Genomic DNA, 12,953 nt, shown 5'->3' with positions numbered 1-12,953 from the left:
TAATAAAACTTTGCAGTCAGAATTGGCCATGGAGTGGAAATACGCTTGTCACAAGTTGCCGTTTTGATTTGAAACACACACTAGGGTCAAAATGTCTAATGCAATTGCAGTGATTAATAGTAAAGTAGGATGTCTTCTGTTGTTTCAAGATTAACAGACAGTTGCTGGTTCTGAGTCACGGAAAAGCCTTGCAATGCACTGATCGAGTACAGAAACCTTGTACCGCATTGTACAATACTGTATACACAAGAAAGAACAACGTCGCCGGAAACAGTGAACTACCCATGCGAGTACGGTGAGAACAAAATTTAATACCTGAGAATATCTTAAAAACTCTGGTTACAAGAACTGGTGAACTGCAGTAAACGGATGTTTCAATAAGAATTTTATGGAATATGAATTCCTGTATCATAGGCGCCGTTTCGATGGAGCTGTAGATATGAAGCAATATCTACCAGATCCGATATCCTCATTTAAGAACTTAGTGCATGCTCATTGATATGGAAAAAGCACTAGATGACGAAATTTAATTTCATTCGTCGTGTCCATGTACAAGTTTCGTCCGTATGCAACTGCGACAGAATCTGCCCCCACCCCCAGACGATTTCCCTAAATACCACCCACTGAAAACATTTAAAAGATGGATAAGCGGTATCTGTAATTCAAGACAGACTGAAAGCTTACCTGGTGCAAAGACTGGATTTGTTCTGCTGGATGCTACTGCTGCTCGCTTCTCTTGGCCTCAGAATTCAGCTGAAAACAAAGGAAGACAAGTTAATCGGAATACTCACGATATCTGTATAATTTCTTTTTATTTGGTAAACTTATGTTAGAGCATCAACTATTTACTACAAAATATTTCCCCGCTACCAGATCCATTTAAGAATCACTGTAGTTAGAGAGATGCACTCCGTCTTCAGGCCACGAGTGGCCTACAGGGACCATCCGATCACCGTGTCATCCTCAGTGGAGGATGCGGATAGGAGGGGTGTGGGGTCAGCACACCGCTCTCCCGGTCGTTATGATGGTATTCTTGACCGAAGCCGCTACTATTCGGTCAAGTAGCTCCTCAACTGGCATCATGAGGCTGAGTGCACACCGAAAAATGGCAACAGCGCATGGCAGCCTGGACGGTCACGCATCCAAGTGCCCACCTCGCCCGACAGCGCTTAACTTCGCTGATCTCACGGGAACCGGTGCGTCCACTGCGGCAAGGACGTTGCCCGTAGTTAGAGAGATACTAGAAGAAACTGCATCTGATGACGTATTTGACTCTCGGGGCGTTCTACTGTGTAGAGGTATAATTACAAGTCTTGTTATAAGTCTAGTATAATTATAAGTCTAGTTCCAGAGTAACCGGAAAAATAGTTTTCTCACGTTGTTTTTTCCAAATCACGAGACAGATAAAATAAGAAAGTATAACAGTTACGTAGATAAGGTGAGACCAAACCACAACACTGTTCTGTAATTTATTAATCACTCAGCTTTTCAAATAATATCCTTATGTTGATAGACAGACTCAATATTCCACAAACTCGCAACTGGTTACGCATTACATAGATATCTGCACGGCAAGGGATCTATTTACAAGCTGAAAATAATTTTCATACGGCGGTATACCCTACTCCTTCACAGATAAATATCTGCCTGTGATAGTGTATGAAGGAGCATTAATCTAAACAATTGTCCTGAGGATGTAGGAAAAGAGAAAGTCTCATTTCTAACATAAGCTGCATATAATAGTTGATGATAACAGAAACGTAGTTGTCCTAACATGGGAATACTATTTCAAATCGAATCCAGCGGCTATTTGAAGCTCATGGGGGGAGTAATTGTTCGTAGGAATGACTATATGGAGTCTGTCAGATGAGCTACTTCTCGCGTTGGGTTGGAAAATACAGAATGGTCAGAAAATATCGGAAAAGCTTTTAAACGCGTTACAGGGCAGATTGTGCCACGGAATAGTTGTTAAGAAAAAAATTCGATGCGCTGCGCCGTTTACGCGTCAGTTTGCATTGAAGTTAGCCAACCAGGAGCTGCGTGCGCAAATTCAAACAGCCCGCTAGAGACAGTGTCGCCAAAAGAGTTCTACGTTTGATTTCCTAAAACCGAAGGAGAGAGCGGTGCAAAACTTGGGCATGGGGTGGTAATAAAGATCGAACCTGAGCAAAAGGCTGAGCAATCTCGTGCGCTATCACCTACGCTATGAGAACAACTGATGCCAGTATTGTATCAGGCGAGCTGCTTGAATTTGTACCTGCAACGGGTGGACTGGCAAAATTCAATACCAATTAACTCGAAAACTGCGCAACGTATCGACTTTTTTTCCTAAAAACTATTTCTCAATACAGCCTATCCTGTAACGCACTTCAAGCTTTTCAGATCGTTTTGACCTCACTGTATAATCATTGCTGAATACCATTATTCTTTATTAATATTTGTTCTGTCAGTATACCTGGAAATGTAAACTGATGCATGGAAATAAATCATACGATAAAGTGTTGAATCGTTGACAAACGTGTTAAAAAAGTGCATGTACAAACTTTCCAGAGTGAATTCTATAAATACGAAAAAGACAGTGTTGCAAAATTGTTTTGCGTGTGTCCACTAGAATTCTCATTTTAAAAAACCTTTCTTATCACTTTAGGGTTCTATAGACAAAAGCTAAAGTAGATAAATTACACAAAGAACCATTTTACGATACAAAGTTTAAATGTAGACCATGATACGCAGAGTGATTAAAAACAGAAGGATGTGTTGCTATTCTTTGTCACTGTATCCCTCGAATGTGGCTGTTCTTTATCATTTTTTCAGTCGAAGCTGACAGCCCGAACGGAACCTAGAAAAAGGGACAAAAGTGTACTGAAAGTTTTTGGTTACTGATCAAACTGAAGAACACTGGCCTCACAAAATACTGTGGAGTAATAGACAATGTATGTTACACCGAAAAAAAGGGTCACAGTTATTTCCATTCCAGTTTCATTAAAACTCAGACTATCAACTGAGAAGGAAACATTCGTGGCAGTTTGGTATGCTGTCTACAAAATTCAACGAGATCATTACTATCATGCATGTTATTACGCGAATGTGTGGTAGATTTCAACATAGCAGACGTTACCTTTCACCAGAATTTCTTATTTGTTAGTTAAGGTGTTAATCATTGTTCCCTCACTCCAAAAAGAAATAAAATTAAGGTCGTATGAGAATATGGGCGGGAGATCCCACTGAGTAATTTCATCCGATTAATTAGCAAGGATCCGGTACTTCATGAATTTCCCTATATTCCCTCCGCGAAATACGTTTCTTTTTTAAGTTCAATCGCTTAGTGTAGCTAGTAGTGATAGGGACGTGTAGCGTGGACTGTCATGTGTGAGTTGTTGCTAATAGAGAGGCAGAAGGCAGAGGGTGAAGGCAGGTTAGAATTTAACATCCCGTCGGCATTGAGGTCATTACAGATGGATCACGAACTCGGATTAATGGAGGATGATAAAGGAACTCGGTTGTGCCCTTTTCAAAGAAACCGAACGGGCATTAGCTTTCAGCGATTTAGCGAAATCACGGAAAGCCTGAATGGAAGGTCGGGAATTTGAACCGTCGTCCTGCCGAATACGAGTCCACCATACTAACCAGCGCGCCACACCGCTCGGTAAGTCTTCATGGTTTCAGAAATAAACTTGAACTGCTGCCAGAGGCAAGACATCACTACACAAAGCATATACAGGTTAAAACACAGTCCCATAACCAGAATGATCGATATCAACGAAGTATAGTTCTCGAGGGGTTTCTCTAAATAGCGCTTATGACACGAGTAATTTATTCATTTAAATACTTGTAATATTAAGAAACCAATTTTAATTATAATTCAGTGTCAGTCAATAGCAAAGAATTTGCCACTGGTCACTGGGAGACTCTGGAGTAAGCTGCAGCGAGGAAGAAGATTTAGATTTTCGTCTTATGTCCATGGATCAGCATGGTTTTTAGAAAGCATAGCTCGTGCGAAACTCAGCACGCTCTTCTCTCATGTGATGTCCTGCAAATTACGAATGAAGGACAATAGGCAGTTTCCATATTCCTACATTTACGAAAAAAATTTGACGCGGTGCCCAACTGCAGAGTTGTGATGAAGATACAAGCAAGTGGAATAGGTTCCCAGACATGTGAGATGCTCGAAGACTTCTTAACTAATAGAACTCAATATGTTGTTGATGGTGAGTGTTCATCAGAGACAAGGGTTTTATCAGGAGTGCCCCAGACCGCTGTTATTTTCTATATACATAAATGATATGGCGGACAGGGTAGACAGCAATCTGTGGTTGTTTGCTGATGACGCAGTGGTGAACGGGAAGGAGTCCAAGGTGAGTGACTGCAGAAAGAAGCAAGATGACTTAGACAAAATTTCTAGCTTGTTTGATGAATGGGAACTTGCTTTAAACGTAGAAAAATGTAATTTAATGCAGATAAGTTTTAAAAACAAAAGCGTAATGTTCGGATGGATCGTTAGTAGTGTCGTGCTTGACACAGTCACATCGTTTAAATATCTGGGCGACATGTTGTAAAGCGATATGAAATGGAACGAGCATGTGAAGGATGTGGTAGGTAAGGCGAATCATCGACTTCGGTTTAATGGGAGAATTTTGGGAAAGTGTGGTTAATCTGTAAAGCAGACGGCACACTAGTGCGACTTGTTCTTGAGTACTGCTCGATTGTTTGGGATCCGTACCATGTCGGATTAAAGGAAGACACACAAGCAACGTAGAGGCAGACTGCTAGATTTGTTACCTTTAGGTTTTAAAACAACACGCAAGTGTTACGGAGATGCGTCTGGAACTCAAATGGGATTACTTGTAAGGACGTCGGCGTTCTTTTCGAGGGATACTGCTGAGAAAATTTTGAGAACCGGCATTTGAAGCCTACTGCAAAACGATTCTACTGCCGCCAGCATACATTTCTCATAAGGACCACGAAGATAAGATACGAGAAATTAGGGCTCATATGGAGGCATAGACACTATTATATTTCCCTCGCTGTATCTGCGAGTGGAACAGGTAAGGAAATGACTAGTAGTGGTATGTGGTTCCCTTCGCCACGCACCGTATGGTGGCTTGCGGAGTATGTATGTAGATGCAGATCCCAACATTGACTGATTGGTCGTCACGGCTGCGTGTTATGTGGAAACCCAGAGTCGATTCACGGTACTGCCAGGGATTTTTCCTACGTGGGAGCACTGTAACAAGGTGGACTCAGTGTCGTGAGCCCAACTGAGTAGCTGTTTTATTCATAAGTAGCGGTTCCACGTCAAGACAAATGACAGCGGCCGGGAGAGCGATGTGCTGACCCCATGCTCTTCCATACCGCATCGAATAACGTCATTGGCAGAGGATGAAGCGGCGGTTGGTCGGTACCGATGGGCCCATCACGGCTTTTGGACGGACAAATTACGCGTTGGCCTGAGGTGCAAAGAAGGAAAATGCGCGTCACAGTGTCTCGATAACAACAACGTAAAGCTAAAGAGGAAGTGAGTCTTAAGTCACCTGTTAACACTACGCAACGTTATCACATTTCATCACCCAGAGATCAGAGCCTAAAAAAAAAAGTTAAAAAAAAAGACGCTCTTAGCTTGTTCTCGCGCTGATCTACATGAACAGGTCAGACGTTCCACGATACATCAAGCACAAGAACCCGGATGCTACAGAGTTGGTGACTGTGGCAGGCAGTTTTTCAGTTCACACGCAAGTGGACCGATTTCCCGATTGTATGGAAGATGGCTCACGTAACGTCGATGCCTCATAAACGGTTGTAAATACTGAAATAATACTTAATGCACTATTACTTACCGGGAACCTTAATAAGATACCTTGACAAGTTCGTGAGTTATAAGTCCAGGTTACTTGAGAAATTCTGAATAACACGGCCATATCCTGACATGGCTTACACATTCCATCTACAGACGGTACTTCCGACGTTTTCACCGACCGACATGCGCTGAGACCGATGCCAGCACCACGCAGCCTGTGAATCTGGTTACCTTAAGGAAGACGTAGTTGCCAGCCCGGGTAGGACGTGTGCGCGCCTGCATGTCTCCGAGCAACTGACTGCCTGTCTGGTCGACTCGTCTTTGCCGATTCGCATGGCCGCCCGCTTTGCGCAGATCCTTGACCCACTGACAGAAACGCTCTCTCGGTAGGCTCACTAGTTTGTGATTCCACTCCTACCAGGCGACGTCGCGGACGCAGACATTTTGCGTGAATTCTAGCGTTCGGGACCCTATCCGAAAGTCATCGATACCAGCCATTAGATAGAAACTTGCGCCCAGTTTCCGACCGATAAGACGTCAATTTAGCATCCGAACATTCAGTTCTGCTCTCGTTATCATGTAGCAACATGTCCCTTACTAAATCAAGCTTTCACGGATATAGACTTGGGTTAAGTGAAAGAGTTTCCTGCCGGCCGAAGTGGCCGTGCGGTTAAAGGCGCTGCAGTCTGGAACCGCAAGACCGCTACGGTCGCAGGTTCGAATCCTGCCTCGGGCATGGATGTTTGTGATGCCTTAGGTTAGTTAGGTTTAACTAGTTCTAAGTTCTAGGGGACTAACAACCTCAGCAGTTGAGTCCCATAGTGCTCAGAGCCATTTTGAAAGAGTTTCCATTCTTTTCCTCCTCTTCTATGGGCAAGGCCTAACGTTCGCCACAGGCTGTCTTCTATTAATGTTACAACTAGGTTCCTGTATGAGAAACCACAGAATTCGTAGGAGTCCCGAAAACGTATGTTTTATCGATGAAGACAGTAAAGGCGGATGAGATATAAAAAACTATTCAAGGTATGAATAAAGGAAAGTCCATCGATGCGATAGTGTATCAATAATGAAAATAATGAATAATCTACGGTCGCAGGTTCGAATCGTGCCTCGAGCATGGATGTGTGTGATGTCCTTAGGTTAGTTAGGTTTAAGTAGTTCTAAGTTGTAGGGGACTGATGACCTCAGATGTTAAGTCCCATAGTGCTCAGAGCCATTTGAACCATTTGAATGAATAATCAGCTTAAAACAGTAGTTACAGAAAGTCTGCCTAGGAAGACAGTTATCCAAAACTGGAACAATGGTGCAACTGTTCTCCGACACAAAAAAATAAGACACACTTGACATAAAACCCTATAGATCTGTCAGCTGTCTCTCCGTAATGTACAAGATGCTCAATAAATCACCAGTGGCATAGCAGAAACAATCGTTTTTAATCAAACGAAGGAGCTAAGTGGCTTTAGGACCGAGTACGGCGCAATGGATCACGTGGAAGCCGTGAAGGAGAGAATACAACTAAGCAGTGAGAATGAAGTGCCATTTTACCAGCAGTTTATAACTTCTGAAAAAGCTTTTAAACTAGTTTCAACGAACTGGAAGAACAAACCATTGGATTGAGTTGTCTTTGTACAATGAAAACTGTGTACATCATTGCTAGAGCTTCCATTTAGACTTCATGACAGTGGAAAATGCGGAGTTGAAACAGAGGAGATTCTATAACATTAAAACTATTCTCAGCAGCACTATATCATGTTTCCAGTTCCATCAACAGGAGTATGAAGAAGAAATACCTGTTGATGGAAGATACCTTAGTTTTTCTGATGTTATTGCCTCTATAGCAGACAAAAGCGGAAAAAACTTCTAAAGTGGCTTGAAGATTCTTTATAAAATGACTAAAATACTGAAGTGTTGTGAGACTTGACGTTGTCAAGATTATGGATTATGTGATCGTAATTGTCACCATAAAATTTAAGTGTTTTTATCGTAAATCAGTACATCGAAAAGAAAGTGGTACAGATTAAAAACGAAGTCATCAACCTGTTAAAGAATTTTAGAATCTGGGACGGTTGAAGAGAACGGCTGGATGGTCAGCAAAGAAATAAACAGAAGAGTTCCTGCGACCTTTGCTGCTTGTGGAAAACTAAATAGAGTTTTTAAAACTAAACTTCCTTTGTTTTTAAATACCAAAGCTACAATCACTGTTACCCCATTACTGGCTGGTTGATTTGGGAGGGACCAAACAGCGAGATCATCGGTCCTAGCGGTTTAGGGAAGGATGAGGAAGGAAGTCGGCCGTGCCCTTTCAAAGGAACCATCCCGGCATTTGCCCGAAGCGATTTAGGAAAATCACGGAAAACCTAAATCAGGATGGCCGGACGCGGGTTTGGACCGTCGTCCTCTCGAATGCGAATCCAGTGCGAACCACTGCGCCACCTCCTCGGTTCCACCATTGATTATGGCACTGGTACGTGTACTTTTAATGCGGAAACGATTCGAAAATTCAACGTTACTTAGCAGGACATGGAGAGAAAGATGTTGTCAGTTACCATGTGAGACTTGGAGACCCCTATTTTTAATGCAAAACGTAAAATAGCCGACTCTTTAAAACATGGCAGTCCCGGAGAGGACGGCAAGCGTTGGATTATTACGCCCAAAAAGAACAATAGTGAAAAAATAAAAGGACTATTGGTATAGATACCTTCTGGAATGAGTGTAAAATCTCTAATTGTCAATCTCCAAGAAATTTCTCATTGGAAACATTGACAGTTCGACGAGTTACCAAAGGAGCGAGTCATCAGAATAGTGATAAAGGCTGAAGATGAGAGAGCGAAAGCGGACGTGTTCGTTGTGGATCGTTAGCAGAAGTTCTACTAACACATCCTACGGTGACGCACTGGCTGTGATTCGCATGGGCTGTGGGCTTAAGTGAAGGGTCGTTTGTTCGCGATGATTTCCGGAGAGCACGTCGGTCGTCTGCTGACACATCTCGGTGAGTCACGCTGCGTAGAGCACGAGGACAGACTCTTATTACGACACCGACACACGCGAGCGGCCGTAACCGAGGATGTTGTGCTCACTTGTGTAACTTTAAAGAAAGATTACTGCCTACTCTGTGTCTGGGTCTGTACGTGGGAATTCAATACGGCTGATTTTGCGAACCCGGCAGCTACCTACCAGAACCCAGGCGATAGCTTCGCGGAGGTGGCGTTTCACTCGGAAGTAGCTGGTTCGAAGGCCCGTAACGGAAACAGTGAGGCGACAAAGTGGCGTAAATTTTGACGTAGCAGAATTACACACACAGTCCTGGATTATAATAGACAAAATCTACAAATTGTCCTGTGGATGGCGTTAATAATCGTGAGAAACTGTGCCAAATATCGATTTGCTACAAAGAGTGACAACTGATTCTAAATACAGAGGTATGCCAAGCCGAACATTTAACAAAATGTAAAAAGTTCAGTCGCCTCTAAGCAAAAGGTTACTTGCGTTACATCTGGAAACACATGTACCATGTAGATACTCTGGAATAACAATGTTGGCGATATGAAAGGAAACGTTCATTACGTTGATTGATGAATAAAGCGAGAAGGACGTGTTATTTCGTTTGCAGAATAACGTGAAATTGTATGTACGCAGACTGAAGCGACGAATGAAAATTTGTACCAAGGCCGAGATTCAAACCTGATTCCCCTGCCCTCTCGGCAGATGCGCTTAAGACTACACCACGCCAGGATAGTGGCTTTGGACAGCTGCACAGGCTGCCCTAGCACACTACTGTGCCAATGTGGCGCGGCAGGTAGCGCATCTACCTTGTGAGCAGGAGACCAATGCCAGCCTTGGTACAAATTTTCATTCGTCGCCTCAGTCTGCACATATATAGTGTAGGTGTTTGAGACTTGAAAAGATCTCTGGAACCACATAGTTTCATTTAAAGTGAAATTGTTGACGGTGAAGATTGGCTACAAAACGGTCTAGAGATACTTGACGATCCGAAGACTTATATGGAAAAGAACCCACGGAACAAGCAAGCATTTACTAATCACTGTTACTTTTTTATTTAATTATCCTTTTATGTCAGCCATTTAGCCAGGGGAGTGAGTAATGACAAATTGTTATTGAATATCAAGTTCACAAAAGAGGCATTTTAAATCACACTTGTATAATTTAACCTTCGTAATGCAGTTCGCACAACTGAAACCTTTTATGTCATTTCACTTTTGGAAATCTCACAGTATCGAGAAGAAATGAATGTTGAGTATTGTTTTGAACCGTTGTTTTCCGCCGGAGTAGCGGTCCCCCTGCGCCAGTAATTGCCACACCGTAACATGTCTCTGCGGTCAGCGAGCGGCGTTATGACCGACTCAGCTGACGCGGCGCCGCCAAACGTTGCTTCCAGCTGTTCGTGACACTCGCCGCCTCTGACCATAAACCACCTACTTTTCCGAAGACATTCGAGTGAGTAAACGTGCAGCGTACCGTCCAACGGCCTTTACTTACTTTCTTCCTTTCACTTCCATGTGCTGAGACACACTAGGTCGCTGACGTTGTGCCTCAGAAGGGAACCATACACGTTCTAATCACCTTAATGCGATCACCGCCTATGATCGACGTCAACGCACAGACGGCTGGGCAGCATACACAGTGGTGGCTATGTAAAGAAATCGGGGAAACGCGGCAGACGTTGTCGTAATGCGAAAACGGAGTGATTTATATTACGAAAGGGCATGATCATTGGCTTTCGGGCCATGGGTGGAAGCATTTCCGAAGTGGCTAAGATTGTAAACTGTTCGCGTTCCGCCGTGGTTCAAGCATACCGTGCTTGGCAAATTGGCGCTACCCAGAATCGGCGCCATGGTAACTATCGTGGACGGGGGTGAATGACGCGTGCAGAGATGTGTAAGGCAGAACAGACGTGCAACAGTTGGGCACTGACCGCCCAAATGAACCAAGTGGCTATTAACAGTGTCTCCTGATCGGCCGTTCAGCAAACGTTGCTGTGTATCGGCCTCCGAAGCAGATGCCTGGTTCAAGGACGCATGCTGACTACTGTTCATCACCGACGAAGGCTCGAATTTGGGCAACAATACCACAACTGGACGTCCAGTGAGTGGAGAGACAGGTGGCCTTTTCAGGTGAATCACGTTTTATGCTTCATCGGACAGATGGCCGTTGGCGTGTACGGCGTGAAACGTCTGCAACCACCGTCAGAGCGGTATGGTCTGGGGAATGTTTTTGGCATTCTCTGGGTGATGTCATCATTCTGAATGAATCTCATCGCAAATAATTCATCTCAGGCCCATGGTTTATTTTGTATGACATTATTATCGGTGAGTGTTTACCTATTGCGATATGTTATAAAAAAGATTTTGAGAAATTTTTCAGTGGTTGCTAACACGCATGACTAACCAGTTGGAAGTGTGTGTTTTTTAGGAGGACAGTAAATATGTATTCGGCATACTTCAGGAATTATAGTAGTAAAGGACCTAGCGGTGCGTGAGGGAGGATACCTGGTGTACAACTAACATTACATTCCCGTACTATTACAATCGTGTATGGTTCGCGGAAGAAACGGCTGCCTCTAAATCTGTGTGTGTAGCCGAATTTTATTGAACACTAAACGAACCCATGACGAATCGTGAACTACTACTTTGCATCCTGTGTGTTTAACGCCAGAAAACCAAACCTGATGAGTGAATCTAGTGAGCGTTTCTTGGGGAATCGCTTTCACAGATAGTTTAAACATTTTAGAATTATTAAGAAAAAAACACACATTGTGACATTTGCTTCAGCGTAGACCAAAAGCAGATTAATATGAGTATTCATATGTAATCGCTCCTGACGGCGATCCATTAATGTGTGCTGCTGCCGGCCGAAGTGGCCAAGCTGTTCTAGGCGCTACAGTTTGGAACCGCGCGACCGCTACGGTCGAAGGTTCGAATCCTGCCTCGGGCATGGATGTGTGTGATGACCGTAGGTTAGTTAGGTTTAAGTAGTTCTAAATTCTAGGGGACTGATGACCTCAGAAGTTAAGTCCCATAGTGCTCCGAGCCATTTGAACCATTTTGTGTGCTGCTGTACCAGTTGAAACCAATCTCCGTTGTTAAAGTATATGGGATGGTACAAGTCTGGTAGTTAGCAAACTTAAGCAACAACCACTGCTGCTCTTTCTGGCCAAATATCGGTGATGAAAGCACCACCTGTGTACGAACACGTTATCTCTGAGCCCAGTACTGCGGCACTAATCAACGTCAGCGATCTCGTGTACGGTAGCAGGGTTCATCCCGAAAGTTAAGAAGTCAGGATGGTATTAATCAGTAGCGTTGTTTACAACGTTCTGCTTATCGTGAATGTTTTGAGTAAGATGAAATAAGAGCGAGTGTCATTTCCGGTTCCCACAGGTTGAGTCACATTTAGCGTGCAACGTCCGTTTGAAACCTGCGGTCAGTTGACGCTGATTCGCAAAGGCGTTGGCCGAAGGCGCACCACGCCACGCAGCACTGCCGGCGCCCCGCAACGTGCGTGGGTGGGTTCAGCGGAATACAGACGGCCTTGCTGGAGGGACGGCTCGGCGAGTTCCCTCACGCTTCGTGTGCTCGGTGGGCGGCGAGTCGACATTCCCGCTCACCGCACGTCGCGGGCGTACACGGGAAGCGGTGCTCGCACGCACCTCAAATACTTGCCTGACTCTTTGTTCAGTGCTACGCGTGTGTGCTCCGTCTCACCAAGCAGTCTGGCTGCACTAATGTACTGTCTGTGCGCTTATTTACTTACAATGACGTCGCCAAACCCAGTGTTATAGACTCCGATTGTAAGAAGCACACAGGTCGCTTAGGAGCGCTCTATATAGTGTTGAACTGGGAGAGACAGTGGCCCAAATTTTGGCTTGCTAGATATTTGGCGCTGGGAGGTGCTGTAGCATAGCGTAAACAATGTAAAATAGCGTTTCAGGCCACGTCAGTTGTTCTGTAAGACCGCCATCACTGTTCATTGTCATATGCGATTGCAGTAACATTAACTCAGTTTCGATCATCTTCAAACTTTACCAGGTGTGCATTAATTAATTTTTCATGTAGTTTCAATATTTTCGAATAGTCTTCTCTCTTGTATAACATGTTAAGGGTAATATTAGCTTAACGAATGCCTTCAGTTTTTAGCAGCT

At 43.9% G+C, this 12,953-nt stretch overlaps 1 protein-coding gene across 1 annotated transcript in view; it reads right to left on the bottom strand.

The window, feature by feature from the left end:
• Positions 1 to 12,953, bottom strand: part of LOC126457901 (ATP-binding cassette sub-family C member 4-like) — a 303,077-nt gene that overhangs the window by 212,645 nt on the left and 77,479 nt on the right. The window contains exon 2 of the mRNA XM_050094576.1: positions 685 to 753. The gene's annotated coding sequence lies outside the window, so the exon portion shown is untranslated. The remainder of the gene's footprint in view (positions 1 to 684; positions 754 to 12,953) is intronic.

The sequence above is a fragment of the Schistocerca serialis genome, chromosome 2, assembly GCF_023864345.2.
Source record: "Schistocerca serialis cubense isolate TAMUIC-IGC-003099 chromosome 2, iqSchSeri2.2, whole genome shotgun sequence".
NCBI classification, from domain to species: Eukaryota; Metazoa; Arthropoda; class Insecta; order Orthoptera; family Acrididae; genus Schistocerca; species Schistocerca serialis.
This window is presented reverse-complemented; position numbering and strand designations above follow the sequence as displayed.